The following is a 6,000-nucleotide window of genomic DNA, read 5'->3' as shown; positions in this document are numbered from 1 at the left end:
AATAGATGAAGTAGCCACCTTCTTTGTCTTTTATTTCTCCACTTTGATCGAAAAATCCACCACTCTTCGAGTGTTCCATAGTTTATATTGGAATTGACGGTCGTACTCCTTTTCTATATTTTATAATATATATATATATATATATATATATATATATATATATATATATATATATATATATATATATATTTATAGAGAGAGAGAGAGAAGAATCTAGGAGAATACTAGGGAGGATTTCGGAAAAAAAGATCAACAATTGATCAAATTTTTATGCTAAAACAAATTCTGATCAATTGCTATGAATCGAATTCAGCACAAGTACTTTTTATTGATTACAAAGCCGCCTACGATACAATAGACAGAAACAAATTAATAGAAACGCTAAAAGAATTCCAATTGCCAGAAAAAATAGTAAGATTGGTAAAAATGACAATTAGACAAACCAGTTGTGTCGTGAAATGCAACGGTACACTCTCAGGAGAATTCGAATTGAAAAAAGGTGTTCGCCAAGGAGACCCGTTGTCTACATTGCTATTCAATATAGTTATAGAAAAATTGTAAGGGTTAGTGGTATAAATAGGTCCGGAACTATTTTATACAAGGAGCACCAATGCTTAGCATACGCTGATGATGTGGTTCTCATTGCAAGAAATGGAAAAGAACTATCAAGTATAGCAAAAAGACTGATTCGGGAAAGCTCTAAAATGGGACTGAAAGTTAATATTAATAAATCGAAGTACATGGAGATCTCGAGCAAAAAAAGAATAAACACCAGGGATCCTTTAAATTGGAGGTGAAGGATGGATCAGTTGTAGAATTCGAGAAGGTGGATGAATATATGTACTTAGTTACTCTTATTGATCAGACATGTAAGGAAGAAACTGAAATCAATCTGAGACTGACCAAGAGCAACAGGTGTGCTGGAGCCATAAACAAAATAATTAGGGCCAAAGATATATCTCGTAATACAAAAATAAGAGTATACAAAACTATAATTTGACCCACAATGCTATACGCTGCCGAGACATGGACTATGAACAAAACCATACAAAACAGATTAGAAGCATGGGAAAGAAAGATACTTTACAGAATATTTGGTGGAAAAGTGGTAGAGAGAGAATGGAGAAGACGAACTAATGCAGAAGTGTACCATGCTAAGGTGTGTATGCTAACCATACAATAACAAAAGTGGTTAAAAAACATAGACTAGAATATCTCGGTCATCTAGAAAGAATGCAAGGTAATAGACTAGTCAAGAATATTGCTTGGAGAGTATCTGAGGGCAAAAAAAAGAGAGGAAGACCAAGAAATAAATGAAGAGATGTAGTGATGGAAGATGTCAGAGAGATGAGAATCAGATATTGGAAGCTGATAGCTAACAACAGAAAACGATGGAAATTTTCCATCCGGCAATGGGCCTAAAAGGCCTGTTAACGCTGTAAATACATACATATTTGATAGCTTTAAAAATAATAAGGTACAGAGTAAAATTCGTTATATGTTGGAGAAAAAACAATGTAGTAAGTAAAGATATGAATATTATTAATATATAAAACAACGATCAGTAAATTTTTAATGTCACAAAAAGAATGTCTGTTTAATGTGAAAAGTGTTTAATGAAAGTTTACGAAGTTTAGGCAAACAGTAATTTTAACGGTAGTATTCTCAAGAATGAACAAAAATATATATTTTGAAAGTTGAATATTTTAATGGTTATTTTGAAATAAAGCTATATAATAAGTATATACAGCAGTTGCTACCAGGGCAATGCCTTGAGTGACCCCTGCTTTGATTAACTCTAGTTAAAATTTTTCGCTTTTTTTTCTTGTTTGACCTTTGCTTGACCCTAAGAATTTCTTTCTTTCTGGTATATATGGATGAATTGAGCATAAAATATTTTTTTATTTTTAGAACATAAAAAAAGACAAAGATGAATAGTCAGACGAACAAACAGTCTTTAGAATAGAAAGATCAGTAGACCACATTCTAAGTTTAAAAAAGCAAGTGATGAAAAAAGCCATCAAATAAATACAGAACTAATAAACGACGTTTTAACAACCTATTATGACTTAATTGTAAAAAATAAAATACGACAATAAAATTAGCAAGGTATGCATTGTAAAAAAGAGTTTAAACAGGACTGCTGCTTAACATCTACTTATTTAAAACTTATTTAAAATTTAAAACAACCAAGTTTCATCAAGTAAACATTGGAAAAAATGCTAAATACATAATGATATGTTTTTTAATAGCTACGCATAAACGTCAGTTTACAAGTAAGAGTATATGAAGCGATATAATAGAAAATTAGGCTTTGGGACTAGAAATAAACCTGAAGATGATATTCTTAACCTAAAGTAGAACTAAATATGGTAGAAAACATATTTCTCTAAAAAGATGTACATGTATGAAAGAGCTACGCAGGATAGTAATTTGTAAAACTTTTTCATTTTTGCTGGCTTTATGGTGAAATTATCAATTATTTTGCTTTAAATTGTCAGAGCCAGTAGTTCGCTAGCAAAATTTCGGTTAAATATTTACTAATTGTTAACATTTTCAAACAATATCGAGTAAATAAATATTAAAATTTATTGTACTAATAAAATTTTTAGATATTACAGATAAATAGCTTTTAAACAATCAACATTTTAATCGAAATTTTTACCTTTAAATACATAATCAATTAAAAGTCAAATGTGTAAATATTTCAAACCTGTTCATAATATGTAACAGTTACGGTTTGACCATTGTATTTCGAGCAAACTTTGTATAACAAAACGAGTGGCCACAAAGGACATTATGTAATTATTTAAAATGTTAATATTACTTTATTTCAGAAAGGAAGCTGATGAAACTTGACAGATATGGAATTGTAGGCCAGCATTTGGGCTGAATAATTTTTATTGTGCTCAAATAGATATCTATTGATTATTCTTTTATAATTATCTTAAGACATATATATATATATATATATATATATATATATATATATATATATATATATATATATATATATATATATATATATATATATATATAGGTATGTATAATTTCAACAAACAATTGGAATGGGACAAGTGAATATCTGGATATATCCTTAAGTATTTTGCACAATCTAACAATTATATTGCAGACAACTCTTAGAGCAAGATACTAAGGCCTACAGTGTGAAAGGAATTTCACCCCAATCCATTGTTATTACAATAGTATATATATATATATATATATATATATATATATATATATATATACTATTGTTAAAATTTAATTTTAAAACACAATATCTAAATTGATGAACTTAGCCATAACTTTGTTTATCTCAGAACTTACTTTCGTGGCTCAGTATAAATTATTTTGTATATGCAAGTATGAGGATAAAAAGGAATAAAAATATACACAAACAATACTCTATGTACCTTTTATGAAATTCAAATATACCAGCTGTATAAAAAATAGGTATCATATAATTATCAGTATAAATAACAACAGATCATTTGATCCTAATGTTCTCTCCGGTCCTATAAATTTGTATAAAAAAAAACTGTCTCTATTCAATTCTTTATCCAAAGACAAAACTTCGCTCCGAATCTCTCTGCCTTTTTTTTTAATAAAACAAACTAAACTTTATGTTGATTCTCCTTATGCTGTTTCTCCACACCTCCTGATCCCGTTTACTCTCGTACTAAAACATATGCAGCCTCGCCTCAAATAATTTTTGTATTAAAAGAAAGACTTACAAATTGTGGATTTGAAGATCTTTTCTTACACTGTCACAGATTTTTGCTGCCACAAACAACTTCACAAACTTTCTTTCACGATTCACTACTTTATCTCGCAACGTCCACATCTTTTTTTCTTATCACAGGAAACAACCTTTTCTCTTGCAGTTCTATCTTAGACACCTCGTTTTTCCTTTTTCCAAAAAAAACCAAACTAACTTCCCATTCCTCTTACTTCTCCAATCCCTTTCTCGAACCAATCAAATCACTCAAAACAAAAATATCTTACCAACTCCTCTCTTTCTCTCGTTAAATATTCCTTGGCTCACCATCTTCTTCTTCTTATGATGCCTATCCGTTACGGATGATGGACACTAACATGGCTATTCTGACTTTGTTGACAGCTGCCCTGAAAAGTCCTTTAGTGGTTAAGTTAAACCATTTTCGCAGTTTATGCAGCCAGGATATTCTTCTTCGGCCTGGACCTCTTTTTCCATGCACTTTACCTTGAAGTATGGTCCGAAGTAGGTCATATTGTTGTTCATTGCGCATTATATGGCCCAGGTATTCTAGTTTGCGACGTTTTATGGTTACGACTAGTTCGCGCTCTTTACCCATTCTATGTAGTACTTCTTCGTTGGTTACTCTATCTATCCAAGAAATCCTCAACATGCGTCTATAGCATCACATCTCAAATGCTTCGAGTCTCTTCAGTGATGCTTCAGTTAAGGTCCATGACTCCACGCCATATAAAAGAACGGAGAATAAGTAGCATTTTAGTAAACGAACTTTTATTTCCAATTTTATATCGTGGCTGTTAAAGATTTTTTTCATTTTGACGAAAGTTGATCTTGCCTTCTCGATCCTTATCTTAATTTCTGTCGATTGGTCCCACTGTTCATTTAAGTTTACACCCAGATAACAAAAGTTGGTGATTTGTGTTATTGGTTGTTGGTTAACTAGTAATTGACCAGGTGGTATCCTATTTTTGCTTATAACCATGTATTTGGTTTTTTTGATGTTAAAATCAAGCTTAAACCTACTACTTACTTCTGCCACCCTGGAAACAAGTGTCTGCAGACCTTCAAGACTGTCTGCAAAAATGACTAACCATACTGTCTTTTATTAGAATCCACTATAAAATTCCTTTGTCAACAAAACCTTAACGACCGTTCATTTGTTGAATTGAATAGATAGCTTTCATTTTTACACAATTTACATTACCTGGGAAAACCGAAGTTCATTTTTATATTATACAAATCCTTACTTTCTAAATCTAAGTTAAATAACGAAATATACAAATAGGTCTTGGTTACCGAATATTAGGGAAATACAAACGACCTTTCATTGTCCCATTTGTTTACACAAGCTTTTATACACTTTTAAACTTTTCATTGTTTGATGACGCACTTTACCTACATTAATTACATATTCTTAATCTAAAGAAACAGGTACCTGCATATTCCAATTTCTTTAAAATTTGAAATTCATAATAATTTATATTCTCGATGGAAACTTGCTTACAAATCCGATAAGTACATCTGGTCCGGTGTGCCAGTTTTCCAGTCATGGCTGTTAAGAAAGATTAACTCTAGGCAAAGTAGACAAAGCAGTGGCTGCATTGAGTGACCAGGTGCCTTGTCCAAAATATTAACTGTCTATAAAGAAGGGCAACCATTGTTACTACCATAAAACATTTTTATTCTCAGATACCACGTCGCCTCTTCATTACCGATAATGCTCTCCAACTTCAGCCTCTTTTTGATACAGAGGTAGGCCTAAGATAAATGCTTGATAAGTTTTTGTTAAAGATTTCTCAACAGAATTAGTAGGTAAGGGCCAGCGTCTAATTGTCGCCCATACTGGTAGCGACAAAAGTTTTCTGCAAAATGAACAATATTTTTATATTGGTGACTATCTTGAGGACATGAACTCCACATGCATCGAGAAATAATTTAAGAAGAGTGTTGATAGTAACTTTGTTAGTGTGTGATAATGCATCTTATATCAGCCAGGGTAAATGCATTCCAACGATGACTGATCGAAAATTCGTCAAGCGAAGCTGACTACGAGAAAATTGCATTCCATTTCGTCCTTACCCGATTTTTCGATCACAGAGTACCCCGCTCATTTGCTTTCCAACCACCCTGTATACTGTGAACGATTCCTCGATTTAGTATCTTATTTTTCGTTATGTAAGATTAAAGTTATTTAAACTCTCGTACTTGGGCTAGTTTTTCTTTAAGCAATTCAATGTCCTTAATTATTTCTATTCCTCCCA

Source organism: Diabrotica undecimpunctata, chromosome 8 (genome assembly GCF_040954645.1).
Source record: "Diabrotica undecimpunctata isolate CICGRU chromosome 8, icDiaUnde3, whole genome shotgun sequence".
NCBI classification, from domain to species: Eukaryota; Metazoa; Arthropoda; class Insecta; order Coleoptera; family Chrysomelidae; genus Diabrotica; species Diabrotica undecimpunctata.
This window is presented reverse-complemented; position numbering follows the sequence as displayed.